General features: G+C 38.9%; 1 non-coding gene across 1 annotated transcript; it reads left to right on the top strand.

The window, feature by feature from the left end:
• Positions 1-7,195: 7,195 nt before the first annotated feature.
• On the top strand, positions 7,196-7,303 carry LOC112765803 (small nucleolar RNA R71). Its single transcript, XR_003183925.1, has one exon. It is a non-coding gene; the product is annotated as a small nucleolar RNA R71 (small nucleolar RNA).
• Positions 7,304-15,337: the final 8,034 nt, after the last annotated feature.

Below are 15,337 nucleotides of genomic sequence, written 5' to 3'. Positions count from 1 at the left end.
TGTCTAAGGACAAACAATAATCAAAGATGTTCCAAAAGCTCGTCCAAAGATTCATTAAAATATAATAGTAAAAAGTCCTATTTATACTAGACTAGTTACTAGGATTTACAGAAATAAGTCTTAGTGTAGAAATCCACTTCCGGGGCCCACTTTGGTGTGTGCTTGGGCTGAGCTTGAGCTTTACACGTGCAGAAGCTTCTCTTGGGGTTAAACACCAAGTTGTAACGTATTTTTGGCGTTTAACTCTGGTTTGTGACGTGTTTTTGGCGTTTTACTCCAGAATGCAGGATGGAACTGGCGTTGAACGCCAGTTTGTGTCGTCTAAACTCGAATAAAGTATGGACTATTATATATTGCTAGAAAGCCATGGATGTCTACTTTCCAACGTAATTGAGAGCGCAGCATTTGAAATTCTGTAGTTCTAGAAAATCCATTTCGAGTGCAGGGAGGTCAGAATCCAACAGCATCTGTAGTCCTTTTTCAGCCTCCTATCAGATTTTTGCTCAGGTCCCTCAATTTCAACCAGAAAATACCTGAAATCATAGATAAACACACAAACTGATAGTAAAGTCTAAAAATGTGAATTTTGCATAAAAAACTAGTAAAAAATCCTAAAAGTAGCTAGATCCTACTAAAAACTACCTAAAAACAATGCCAAAAAACGTATAAATTATCCGCTCATCACAACACCAAACTTAAATTGTTGCTTGTCCCCAAGAACCTAAAAATTAAATAGGATAAAAAGAAGAGAATATACTATAAATTCCAAAATATCAATGAATATTAGTTCTAATTAGATGAGCGGGACGTGTAGCTTTTTGCTTCTGAACAGTTTTGACATCTCACTTTATCCTTAAAAGTTTAGAATGATTGGCATCCATAGGAACTCAGAGTTCAGATAGTGTTATTGATTCTCCTAGTTAAGTATGTTGATTATTGAACACAGCTATTTTTATGAGTCTTGGCCGTGGCCCTAAGCACTTTGTTTTCCAGTATTACCACCCAATACAAAAATGCCACAGACACATGACTTGGTGAACCTTTTCAGATTGTGACTCAGCTTTGCTAAAGTCCCCAGTTAGAGGTGTCCAGAGCTCTTAAACACACTCTTTTTGCTTTGGATCACGACTTTAACCACTCAGTCTTAAACTTTTCACATGGACCTTCATGACACAAGCACATGGTTAGGGACAACTTGATTTAGCCACTTAGGCCTGGATTTTATTTCCTTGGGCCCTCCTATCCATTGATGCTCAAAGCCTTGGATCCTTTTTACCCTTGCCTTTAGGTTTTAAGGGCTATTGGCTTTTTCTGCTCGCTTTTTCTTTTTCTTTCTTTAAATTTTTTTTCGCAAGCTTTGTTCTTCACTACTTTTTCTTGCTTCAAGAATCAATTTTATGATTTTTCAGATCATCAACAACATTTCTCTTTTTTATCATTCTTTCAAGAGCTAAAAATTTTAACATTCATAAACAACAAAATCAAAAATATGCACTGTTCAAGCATTCATTCAGAAAATAAAAAGTATTGTCACCACATCAATATAATTAAACCAATTTCAAGGATGAATTCGAAACTCATGTACTTCTTGTTCTTTTGTATTAAAAACATTTTTCATTTAAGAAAGGTGAAGGATTCATGGAATTATTCATAGCCTTAAGACATAGTTACTAAATACTAATGATCATGTAGTACAGACTCAAAACATAGACAAACATATAGCATAAAATCGAAAAACAGAGAGATAAGAACAAGGAAGTTAAGGAATGAGTCCACCTTAGTGAGGGTGGCGCCTTCTTCTTGAAGGACCAATGGTGTTCTTGAGCTCCTCTATGTCTATTCCTTGCCTTTGTTGCTCCTCCCTCATAGCTCTTTGATCTTCTCTAATCTCATTGAGAATGATGGAGTGCTCTTGGTGTTCCACCCTTAATTGGTTCATGTTATGACTCAATCCTTCTAGAGAAGTGTTGAGTTGTTCCCAATAGTTGTTTGGAGAAAAATTCATCCCTTGAGGCATCTCAGGGATTTCTTGATGATGAGCTTCCTCATGCGTCTCTTGAGATCCATGAATGGGCTCTCTTGTTTGCTCAATCCTCTTCTTAGTGATGGCCTTGTCCTCTTCAATGAGGATGTCTCCTTCTATGACAACTCCAGCTAAGTTGCATAGATGGCAAATGAGATGAGGAAAAGCTAGCCTTGCCAAGGTAGAGGGCTTTTTGGCTACTTTATAGAGTTCTAGAGAGATGACTTCATGAACTTCTACTTCCTCTCCAATCATGATGCTATGGATCATGATGGCCCGATCCACAGTTACTTCAGATCGGTTGCTAGTGGGGATGATAGAACGTTGGATGAACTCCAACCATCCTCTAGCCACAAGCTTAAGGTCCAGTCTTCTCAATTGAACTGGCTTGCCTTTTGAGTCTCTTTTTCATTGAGCTCCTTCCACACATATGTCCATGAGGACTTGGTCCAACCTTTGATCAAAGTTGACCCTTCTGGTGTAGGGGCGTGTGTCTTCTTGCATCATAGGCAAGTTGAACGCCAACCTTACATTTTTCGGACTGAAATCTAAGCATTTCTCCTGAACCATTGTAAGCCAATTCCTTGGTTTTGCGTTCATGCTTTGATCATGGTTCCTAGTGATCCATGCGTTTGCATAGAATTCCTTAACCGTTAAGATTCTGACTTGTTGAATGGGATTAGAGAGAACTTCCCATCCTCTTCTTCTAATCTTTTGTCAGATCTCCGGATATTCGCCCTTTTTGAGCTTAAAAGGGACCTCAGAGATCACCTTTTTCTTGGCCACAACTTCATAGAAATGGTCTTGTTGGGCTTTTGAGATGAATCTCTCCATCTCCCATGACTCAGAGGTGGAAGAAATTGCCTTCCATTTCCTCTTTCTTGAGATTTCTCTGACCTTAGATGCCATAAATGGTTATGGAAAAACAAAAAAGCGATGCTTTTACCATACCAAACTTAGACTGTTGCTCGCCCTCGAGCAAAAGAAGAAAGAATAGAAGAAGAAGAAGAAGATATGGAGGAGAGGGAGAGAGGTGTAGGTTTCGGCCAAGGGGGAGAAGAGAGGGTAGTGTTGTGTGAAAATGAATAAGGATAGAGGGGTTTATATAGTGGAGGGAGAGGGGTTTGGGTTCGGTCCTTTAGGGTAGTGATGAGCGGATAATTTGTACGCTTTTTGGCATTGTTTTTAGTATGTTTTTAGTATGATCTAGTTAGTTTTTAGTATATTTTTATTAGTTTTTAGTTAAAATTCACTTTTCTGGACTTTACTATGAGTTTGTGTGTTTTTCTGTGATTTCAGGTATTTTCTGGCTGAAATTGAGGGACCTGAGCAAAAATCTGATTCAGAGGCTGAAAAGGACTGCAGATGCTGTTGGATTCTGACCTCCCTGCACTCGAAATGAATTTTCTGGAGCTACAGAAGCCCAATTGGCGCGCTCTCAACGGCGTTGGAAAGTAGACATCCTGGGCTTTCCAGAAATATATGATATTTCATACTTTGCCCAAGATTTAATGGCCCAAACCGGCGTTCAAAGTCACCCTCAGAATTCCCAGCGTTAAACACCGGAACTGGCACAAGAATGGGAGTTAAACGCCCAAACTGGCACCAAAGCTGGCGTTTAACTCCAAGAAGAGTCTCTACATGAAAATGCTTCAATGCTCAGCCCAAGCACACACCAAGTGGGCCCGGAAGTGGATTTTTATGTCATTTACTCATCTCTGTAAACCCTAGGCTACTAGTTCTCTATAAGTAGGACCTTTTACTATTGTATTTTCATCTTTTGATCACTTTAGATCTCTAGATCATCTTTTGATCATGTTTTTATGATTGAACCCTCTTTGGGAGGCTGGCCATTCGGCCATGCCTAGACCTTGTTCTTATGTATTTTCAACGGTGGAGTTTCTACACACCATAGATTAAGGTGTGGAGCTCTGCTGTACCTCGAGTATTAATGCAATTACTATTGTTCTTCTATTCAATTCTACTTGTTCTTGTTCTAATATATCACTTGTTCTTCAACTTGATGAATGTGACGATCCGTGAATCTCATCATCATTCTCACCTATGAACGTGTGCATGACAACCACCTCCGTTCTACTTTAGATTGGGTGGATATCTCTTAGATTCTTTAACCGGAATCTTCGTGGTATAAGCTAGAATTGATGGCGGCATTCAAGAGAATCCGGAAGGTCTAAACCTTGTTTGTGGTATTCTGAGTAGGATTCAATGATTGAATGACTGTGACGAGCTTCAAACTCGCAATTGTGGGGCGTTAGTGACAAACGCAAAAGAATCACTGGATTCTATTCCGACATGATCAAGAACCGACAGTTGGATAGCCGTGCCGTGACAGGATGCGTTGAACATTTCCACTGAGAGGATGGGAGGTAGCCACTGACAACGGTGAAACCCTTGCATACAGCTTGCCATGGAAAGGAGTAAGAAGGATTGGATGAAGACAGTAGGAAAGCAGAGAGACGGAAGGGACCAAGCATCTTCATACGCTTATCTGAAATTCCCACCAATGAATTACATAAGTATCTCTATCTTTATCTTTATGTTTTATTCATCATCCATAACCATTTGAGTTTGCCTGACTAAGATTTACAAGGTGACCATAGCTTGCTTCATACCAACAATCTCTGTGGGATCGACCCTTACTCGCGTAAGGTTTATTACTTGGACGACCCAGTACACTTGCTGGTTAGTTGTGCGAGGTTGTGTTTATGCCATGGTATTGAACACCAAGTTTTTGGGTTCATCACCGGGGATTAATTGAGTTGTGAAAAGTATTGATCACAATTTCGTGCACCAGGTAGGTTTGGGTGGGAAAGAGATTTTGAATTTGAAGGTAGGTGGGGTTTATGGGAAAGAGTAGATGGATGTGATTGGTGAAGGGGTAATGGGGAAGAGAGATTGAGGTGATTGGTGAGGGGTATAGTGTTATTGGATTATGTGAAGAAGAGAGAAGTGGGGTAATTGGGGATCCTGTGGGGTCCACAGATCCTGAGGTGATCCTGTGGGATCCATAGATCTTGAGGTGTCAAGAATTTCTCATGCCTGCACCTTTTAGGCATGTAAAACGCCCTCTGTGTGTAATCCTGGCGTTTAATGCCAGACTGATGCTTGTTTCTGGCGTTAAATGCTCAAAATAGCTTGTTTCTGGCGTTTAACGCCAGCCTGATGCTTGTTTCTGGCGTTAAACACCAGCTTGGTGCTTGTTTCTGGCGTTAAACGCCAGACAGATGCTTGTTTCTGGCGTTTAAATGCCAGACAGCTCTTCCTCCAGGGTGTCCTTTTTCTTCTGCTATTTTTTATTCTGTTTTTAATTTTTGCAATTGTTTTGTGACTCCACATGATCATAAACCTAATAAAACATAAAAGAACAATAGAAATGTAGATAAATAAAAATTTGGGTTATCTCCCAATAAGCGCTTCTTTAATGTTAATAGCTTGACAGTGAGCTCTCATGGAGCTTCACAGATGTTCAGAGCATGATGAGGGCCTCCCAACACCAAACTTAGAGTTTGAATGTGGGGGCTTCTCAACACCAAACTTAGAGTTTGGTTGTGGCCTCCCAACACCAAACTTAAAGTTTGATTGTGGGGGCTTTGTTTGACTCTGTATTGAGAGAAGCTTTTCATGCTTCCTCTCCATGGTTGTAGAAAAAGATCCTTGAGCTTTAAACACAAGGTAGTCCCCATTCAATTGAAAGACTATCTCTCCTCTGTCAACATCAATCACAGCTCCTGCTGTGGCTAGGAAGGGTCTTCCAAGGATGATGCATTCATCCTCATCCTTCCCAATGTCTAAGATTATGAAATTAGTAGGGATGTAAAGGCCTTTAACCTTCAGTAACACGTCCTCTACCAATCCATAAGCTTGTTTTATTGACTTATCTGCCATCTCTAATGACATTCTTGCAGCTTGCACCTCAAAGATCCTCAGTTTCTCCATTACAGAGAGTGGCATAAAATTTATACCTGACCCCAGGTCACATAGAGCCTTCTCAAAGGTCATGGTGCCTATGGTACAGGGTATTAAGAATTTACCAGGATCTTGTTTCTTTTGAGGTAAAGTTTGCTAAACCCATGTATTTAGTTCACTAATGAGCAAGGAAGGTTCATCTTCCCAAGTCTTATTACCAAACAACTTGGCATTCAGCTTCATGATGGCTCCTAGATATTGAGCAACTTGTTCTTCAGTTACATCTTCATCCTCTTCAGAGGAAGAATAGTTTTCAGAGCTCATGAATGGCAGAAGGAAGTTTAATAGAATCTCTATGGTCTTTATATGAGCCTCATATTCCTTTAGGTCCTCAATAGGGAACTCCTTTCTATTTGAGGGACGTCCCATGAGGTCTTCCTCATTGGGATTCACATCCTCCCCTTCCTCTTTGGATTTGGCCATTTTGATAGTATCAATGGCCTTGCACTCTCTTTTTAGATTCTCTTCTGTATTGCTTGGGAGAGCACTAGGAGGAGTTTCAGTGATTTTCTTACTCAGCTGACCCACTTGTGCCTCCAAGTTTCTAATGGAGGACCTTGTTTCACTCATGAAACTTAAAGTGGCCCTAGATAGATCAGAGACTATGTTTGCTAATCTAGAGGGGCTCTGCTCAGGATTCTCTGTTTGTTGCTGAGAAGATGATGGAAAAGGCTTGCTATTGCTAAACCTGTTTCTTCTACCATTATTAAAGCCTTGTTGAGGCTTTTGTTGATCCTTCCATGAGAAATTTGGATGATTTCTCCATGAGGGATTATAGGTGTATCCATAGGCTTCACCCATGTAATTCACCTCTGCCATTGTAGGGTTCTCAGGATCATAAGCTTCTTCTTCAGAAGATGCTTCTTTAGTACTGTTGGATGCATTTTGCAATCCATTCAGACTCTGAGAAATCATGTTAACTTGCTGAGTCAAAATTTTATTCTGAGTCAATATGGCATTCAGAGCATCAATTTCAAGAACTTCCTTCCTCTGAGGCGTCCCATTACTCACAGGATTCCTCTTAGAGGTGTACATGAATTGGTTATTTGCAACCATGTCAATGAGTTCTTGAGCTTCTGCAGGCGTTTTCTTTAGGTGAATGGATCCACCTGCAGAATGGTCCAGTGACATCTTAGAGAACTTAGATAGACCATCATAGAATATATCCAAAATGGTCCACTCTGAAAGCATGTCAGAAGGACACTTTTTGGTCAATTGCTTGTATCTTTCCCAAGCTTCATAGAGGGATTCACCATTTTTTTGCTTGAAGGTATGAACATCCACTCTAAGCTTGCTCAATTTTTGAGGAGGAAAGAACTTGGCTAAGAAGGTCGTGACCAGCTTATTCCAAGAGTCCAGGCTATCTTTAGGTTGTGAGTCCAACCATGTTCTAGCTCTGTCTCTTACAGCAAAAGGGAAAAGCATGAGCCTGTAGACTTCAGGATCTACTCCATTAGTCTTAATAGTATCACAGATCTGCAAGAACTCAGTTAAAAACTGATAGGAATCTTTTGATGGAAGTCTATGAAACTTACAGTTCTGTTGCATTAAAGCAACTAGTTGAGGCTTCAGCTCAAAATTGTTTGCTCCAATGGCAGGGATTGAGATGCTTCTTCCGTAAAAGTTGGAAGTAGGTGTAGTATAATCACCAAGCATCCTTCTTGTATTATTATTTGGTTCGGCCATGTCTCCTTCTTTTTCGAGATTCTCTGTAAGGTATTCTCTGGATTGTGGTGCTTTAGCTTCTCTTAGCTTCTTCTTCAGAGTCCTTTCAGGTTCAGGATCTGCTTCAACAAGAATGTCCTTGTCCTTGCTCCTGCTCATATGAAAAAGAAGAGAACAGAAAAGGAAGAGGAATTCTCTATGTCATAGTATAGAGATTCCTTTATGTGAGAAGAAGAAAAAAAGAATAGAAGAAGGAGGAGAAAAATTCGGACACAGAGGAGAAGAGAGGGTTTGAATTTTTAGATGAAGAGAAGAGTTAGAAAATGAATAAATAAATAGAAGGAGGTGAGATAGAGGAGTTTTCGAAAATTATTTTTGAAAAAATGGTTAGTGATTTTCAAAAATTAAGAGAAGAAATAAAATAAAAAAAAATTGAAACAATTAGTGAATTAAAATGAATTTTGAAAAAGAGGGAGGTGATTTTCGAAAATTAGAAAGAGAAAAGTGGTTAGGTGATTTTGAAAAAGATAAGAAATAAACAAAAAATTAATTAGTTAGTTGAAAAAGATTTGAAAATCAAAAAGATAGGATAAGGAGTTAGAAAAGATTTTTGAAATTGATTTTGAAAAAGATATGATTTAAAAGATATGATTGAAAATATATTTTGAAAAAGATTTGAAAAGGAAATTAAAAATATTTGATTTTTAAAATTAAAATTGATTACTTGACTAACAAGAAACTAAAAGATATGATCCTAAAATTTAAAGATTGAACCTTTCTTAACAAGAAAGTAACAAACTTCAAATTTTTGAATCAATCACATTAATTGTTAGTAAAGTTTTCGAAAATCATGAAATAAAGATAAGAAAAAGATTTTGAAAATCAATTTTAAAAAAATTTTTGAAAATAACAAAAGGAAAAAGAAAATATTTGATTTTGAAAAAGATTTTGAAAAGATAAGATTTTTAAAATTGAAATCTTGACTTGACTAACAAGAAACAACTTATTTTAAAAATTTTTGACTAAGTCAACCTAAAGATTTCGAATTTTTGAGTAAAATAAGGAAAAGATATTTTTTGATTTTTGAATTTTTAATGATGAGAGGGAAAAACACAAATATGACCCAAAACATGAAATTTTGGATCAAAACCAATGATGCATGCAAGAACACTATGAATGTCAAGATGAACACCAAGAACACTTTGAAGATCAAGATGAACATCAAGACTTATTTTGGAAGAATTTTCAAGAAAAGAAAAAAATATACAAGACACCAAACTTCAAATTTTTGAATCAATCACATTAATTGTTAGTAAAGTTTTCGAAAATCATGAAATAAAGATAAGAAAAAGATTTTGAAAATCAATTTTAAAAAAATTTTCAAAAATAACAAAAGGAAAAAGAAAATATTTGATTTTGAAAAAGATTTTGAAAAAATAAGATTTTTAAAATTGAAATCTTGACTTGACTAACAAGAAACAACTTATTTTAAAAATTTTTGACTAAGTCAACTTAAAGATTTCGAATTTTTGAGTAAAAGAAGGAAAAGATATTTTTTGATTTTTGAATTTTTAATGATGAGAGAAAAAAACACAAATATGACCCAAAACATGAAATTTTGGATCAAAACCAATTATGCATGCAAGAACACTATGAATGTCAAGATGAACACCAAGAACACTTTGAAGATCAAGATGAACATCAAGACTTATTTTGGAAGAATTTTCAAGAAAAGAAAAAAATATACAAGACACCAAACTTAGAAATTTTTCATGTTTAGACACTATGAATTCAAAAATGCATATGAAAAATAACAAAAGACACAAAACAAGAAAATATGAAGATCAAACAAGAAGACTTACCAAGAACAACTTGAAGATCATGAAGAACACCATGCATGAGTTTTCTTTTCGAAACATGCACAAATTTTAAAAACATGCAATTGACACCAAACTTAAAAATTGACACTAGACTCAAACAAGAAACACAAAAATATTTTTGGTTTTTATGATTTTATTAATTTTTTTGGGTTTTTCGAAAATTTCTTTTTGGAAAAAACGAAAATAAAATAAAAATTTTTGAAAGATTTTTGAAAACTTTTTGAAAAGAAAATTACTTAATCTGAGCAACAAGATGAACCGTCAGTTGTCCAAACTCAAACAATCCCCGGCAACGGTGCCAAAAACTTGGTGCACGAAATTGTGATCTCAAAGGCGCCAACAACTTGGTATGCACAATTGTAATATCACTCTTTTTCACAACTTCGCCACGGAGATTGTCGGTATGAAGCAAGCTATGGTCATCTTGTAAATCTCAGTCAAGCGGATTCTAATGGTTATAATGGTTTTCGAATATAAAGATAAATAAAGCATAAAATAGAGATAGAGATACTTATGTAATTCATTGGTGGGAATTCCAGATAAGCACATGAGGATACTGTGTTCCTTCTGAATCTCTACTTTCCTACTGTTTTCATCCAATCATTCTTACCCCTTTCTATGGCAAGCTGTATGTAGGGCGTCACCGTTGTCAATGGCTACTTCCCATCCTCTCAGTGAAAATGGTCCAAATGCGTTGTCACAGCACGGCTAATCATCTGTCGGTTCTCGATCATGTCGGAATAGGATCCATTGATCCTTTTGTGTCTGTCACTATGCCCAACACTCGCGAGTTTGAAGCTCGTCACAGTCATCCCATCCCAGATCCTACTCGGAATACCACAGACAAGGTTTAGACTTTTCGGATCTCAAGAATACTGCCAATGGATTCTAGCTTATACCACGAAGACTCTGATCTCACGGAATGGGAGGCTCGGTTGTCAGGCGAGGCAACCATGCGTCGTGGGTCAGGAATCTAAGAGATACACACTCTAGCTTTCACAGGTAAAACGGAAGTGTTTGTCAGGCACACGTTCATAAGTGAGAATAGTGATGAGTGTCACGGATCATCACATTCATCAGGTTGAAGTGCGAATGAATATCTTAGAATAAGAATAAGCATGAATTGAATAAAAGAACAATAGTACTTTGCATTAATACTTGAGGAACAGCAGAGCTCCACACCTTAATCTATGGTGTGTAGAAACTCCACCGTTGAAGATACATAAGTGAAAATAAGGTAGGCATGGCCGTGAAGCCAGCCCCCAATGTCTAAGGACTAACAATAATCAAAGATGTTCCAAAGGCTCGTCCAAAGATTCATTAAAATACAATAGTAAAAAGTCTTATTTATACTAGACTAGTTACTAGGGTTTACAGAAATAAGTCTTAGTGCAGAAATCCACTTCCGGGGCCCACTTTGGTGTGTGCTTGGGCTGAGCTTGAGCTTTACACGTGTAGAGGCTTCTCTTGGGGTTAAACACCAAGTTGTAACATGTTTTTGGTGTTTAACTCTGGTTTGTGACGTGTTTCTGGCGTTTTACTCCAGAATGCAGCATGGAACTGGTGTTGAACGCCAGTTTGCGTCATCTAAAATCAAATAAAGTATGGACTATTATATATTGCTGGAAATCCATGGATGTCGACTTTCCAACGCAATTAAGAGTGCACCATTTGGAGTTCTGTATCTCTAGAAAATCTATTTTGAGTGTAGGGAGGTCAGAATCCAACAGCATCTGTAGTCCTTTTTCAGCCTCCTATCAGATTTTTGCTCAGGTCCCTCAATTTCAGCCAGAAAATACCTGAAATCACAAAAAAACACACAAACTCATAGTAAAGTCCAAAAATGTGAATTTTGCATAAAAACTAATAAAAACATCCTAAAAGTAGCTAGATCCTACTAAAAACTATCTAGAAAGAATGCCAAAAAGCGTATAAATTATCCGCTCATCATGGCACGCCAATTTCACAACACAAGGGGCGTGGCACACCAAGAGTGGGCGTGGCACACCGGGGTACTTGACAGACTGACCTCTTCACCTTCAAATGGGCATAACTTGAGCTATAGAGGTCCAAATGAGTTGATTCCAGTGGCCTTAGAAAGATGACATCCAGGACTTTCTAGCAATATATAGTACTTCATAGTAAACATTCAATTTAAGGCTCAAACAACTTTATATTTTTAACATTGCAAAGTGGGTCACAATCCAAAGAGCAAATTCTATTGGGCGTGGCACTTGAACCCACACGCCAACTTTTTCCTGCAGCCCCAACCTTCAACCAAGCGCATTCCAACTCTCATTCAAGCCACAATTGTCAACCAATCAAGGCCACAAGAAGTATCTAGAATAGTTTATTTCATTTCATTGTAATTTGCTTTCAATTTCACTTAAGTTTGTAATCTAGGAGAGCCTATACAAAGGCCTTAGTTTTCATAGAATGGGGGATCATAATTCTGCTAGAGAGGGGTCTTTAGACTCCCTCTTCTCACCCACAATTCTCTCCTCCTCCACTTTCTTACTTGTAAATATTTTAGTTATGAATCACTAACTCTTTCCATTGGGAAAGAGAGCTATATTATTTTTCAATGGGTTAGATTATTTTTATTCTTCTTCATCTCTTCATCTCTCTTTGATTTACTTGAAGGATTTTTGTTCTTCATGTTAGCATTCAATTATCTTGGAAAAGAGATTGAATGTATTTGGGTTTTATGTGAACCTTGGAAGAGGAATCATAAAACCATTCTTGAAAATCCTTCTCACACTTGAGTAGATTTGGGTTTTGGGTTGGATATTGTGACATTTAATCTACCGACTACTTATGTCTATGAGGATATGTGGTATAATCAGGGACAAAGCTTCATCTCCTCTCATGAGCAACTAGACCAAGGAATTGGCTTTTGATCAAGATTGGGGAGATTGAGTTACCAAGGAATTGGGACACAATCACTCATGATTACCAAGAGGTCAATGAGTTTTATCATTGAAGATGAGATGAAATCAATTAATCCGGAGAATGCAATATCTCTTGATCCTAATGCTTATTTTATCCTTCTTTCTTTTATCTATTTTATGGTTATTTACATTTTCTACACTTTACATTTTCAGCACTTTACTTTCTTGTACTTTACTTTCTTGCACTTTATAGCTTTCATTTACTTTCATGTAATTTACATTTTCTTGTTACTTATCATCCAATTATGCTTGTCTAACTAGGCTAATTAATCAACTATTGCTTGCTTAATCCGTTAATCTATGTGGGATTCGACTCCACTCCTAGTGGGTTATTACTTGACGATATTTGGTGCGCTTGCCAAAGAACAGATTCATTTTATATGGGGATTGAATTCCAAATCTCATCACTTCTCTTCCAGTTCCTTAACCTTCACCTCAGCAGAGGCGACATGCCCTCGTGCAGTGTTCACTTCCCGAGAAAGAGAGAGATCACATTCCACCAACCTATTAATCTCCGCAGCATCTTCCTTCGCCTTTTTCTCCTTCTTGTCAAGCTGGGTCTTCAGGGAATCCTCTTAGGTCTTTAAATTGGTAATATCCTTCTGGGAAGTTCGAAGTTTTTCCTCCAAAACTTGATAGTGGGCCAAGACAGGCTCCACTTTCCTAGCGATAGTTGCGGCCCGGAGGAGACTACGGTAAGTCCACCTCACCTGGACGGCAAGGTCTTCTTCCCGAAAAAACTCATCTTTGCCTGGAAAAAGTTGGGAATTAATGAATTGCCTGGTATCAAAGTTCTTCTCCATAACCGTCAGAGTCTTGCCAGAGGGTGCCTTTTACTTTTTGGGGTTAGTCACAATGATCAGGTCACCGTCATTTGCGAGATCCACCTCCTGTTCCTGAATCGGTTCATCAGCAGTGTGGTTCACCGGGGGGGTTCTCAGGCTGTGCATCACTAGAGGGCTGGGACTCCCCCTAGTCCCCGCAGCAGCTTGGCCACTTCCCTCACCGAGGAGTCTTCATTGCTATCAACCGCAGGAAGGAAGTGAAACATCAGCTCGGCCATTGTAGTCTTCCTAATAGCCATGGAAACTACAAAGAATAAACACGTGATGAAAACAAGAAACTAGAGAAGTTTGAATGCAAAGACAAGTAAACTAGCCAGGAAAATGGAAGAAAGGCAACCTACTTACATGGGCCCGACCAGTTTCCCGATCCCATCACCATGTGGGGAGTTGAGGTTTTTGGTGCCAAAGATCGCCAATAGGATGTCGGCAATCCAGCAGTTCTCCTTGCCAAACGTTTCGTAGGTCATTTTTATCATGTAATCAGAGCCAGTCTTAGAAACTTCAATAAGTCGGGATTCGCCTTTTTCCCTCCAAGGTAAGCTAGAAGGGGTGACGACCATGAATTGGCCTTACCTTAAAAAAAGTACCTTTGAAGCCGTGAAAAGAATCCTCGAAGAGCCCGAAGATCCTATGACCTTGCACGGCCCGGAAAGACATATAACCTTTATTTGTCTTACCCTCTCGAGAGGGGTTTGTGAGCAAGAAGAGATAGAGGAAGATGTTGACAGAGGCTAGGAGCTCTAAGTACTTGCACACTATCTCGGAACAGCAGATGACGGGCCAGCTGTTGGGGTGAAGCTATGACGGAGCAACGTCGCAGCAGTTTAACAAAGACATGACAAAGGGAGAGAAGAGAAGTCGATCGTCCAGTGTGGTGAACATTAGTTTATACACCCATAACCAATCAGCTACTCGGGGGGTCGCCATGTTTTTATGACAGACGCGCTCTCGTTCGCCTAGGACAAAAGCTTGATAATTTGCTTCCTCAGGGTCTCCTCCGCACAAGGACCCGAAATTGCGAAGCACCTGTAGCTCTTCTCGAGTTACCCAGGAAGTCGTGTCCTTGACATCCGAGTTGACCCAAATATAGCGATTGATAACATTCGGTGCCGGCAGTTGCTGAGCCATACCTATAGTGGGGCACAACTTAAGTTAACTCAGGAAATAGAAAACGCAGAGGAAAATGAAAAAACAAAACTACATTCTGCTACGCCAACTATTCTATGCTATTTGCACTAATATGAAGACTAATCCAAAAACAAACTCCTAATGGTACCCCCTAAAAACTCTCTAACCGAGGCTATGTCAATCTATTTAGTATAAATCAAATCAGGGAACGCCGTGCACTGATCAATAAAGAAAGCAAGAATAACAGATATAAAAAGCGATGATAAACACTCACCAAAAGAAATGCAGCAGAAATGACAAAGGAGAAGCAAATGGGAGGAACGCAGTAAATCTTGCACCGAACCGTGAAAAGAAGGAAGATTGGGTAGTGGCAGAGATAAGGAGAAAGTGTAGAGTGGCGAAAAGAAATGAGCAAGGAAGAAATTCGGAAGATAAAAGCAAGAAACGCAGAATGATAACTGTCAAATGGAGCGAGAAAATTAAAGGTAGGGGTATAATGGCCTTTTTCTCTGGCTTTCAAATCTGCCATAAAGAGAATTAAATGCTCTCGACACGGAAATCCAAGTGACATCCCAAGCCGCAATAGAGGCGACTCACTCACATAAAAACAACGACCCCGTCAACGGATTCCCGTTCTCGACGGGATTCGTCTAGGGCGAGCGCGAGTAGCTTGAACGCGCTAACCACGAGCTTCTGGCCTCACGGTTGGCATGTTGGGGGCACTGTTCCAGTCCAATCCATTAGGAATCCGGGTCCAGCTACGGACCACCGACCCGACGGGTCGACTAACCTTGGATGTGGGTCGACCCGCGCGTTACCTCACATTACAAAGAGGCTCGCAGGGGGTTCACTCGAGTA

The sequence above is a fragment of the Arachis hypogaea genome, chromosome 2 (assembly GCF_003086295.3).
Source record: "Arachis hypogaea cultivar Tifrunner chromosome 2, arahy.Tifrunner.gnm2.J5K5, whole genome shotgun sequence".
Classification (NCBI taxonomy): Eukaryota; Viridiplantae; Streptophyta; class Magnoliopsida; order Fabales; family Fabaceae; genus Arachis; species Arachis hypogaea.
Note: the sequence above shows the minus strand (reverse complement) of the source record. Positions and strands in the feature narration are given on the sequence as shown.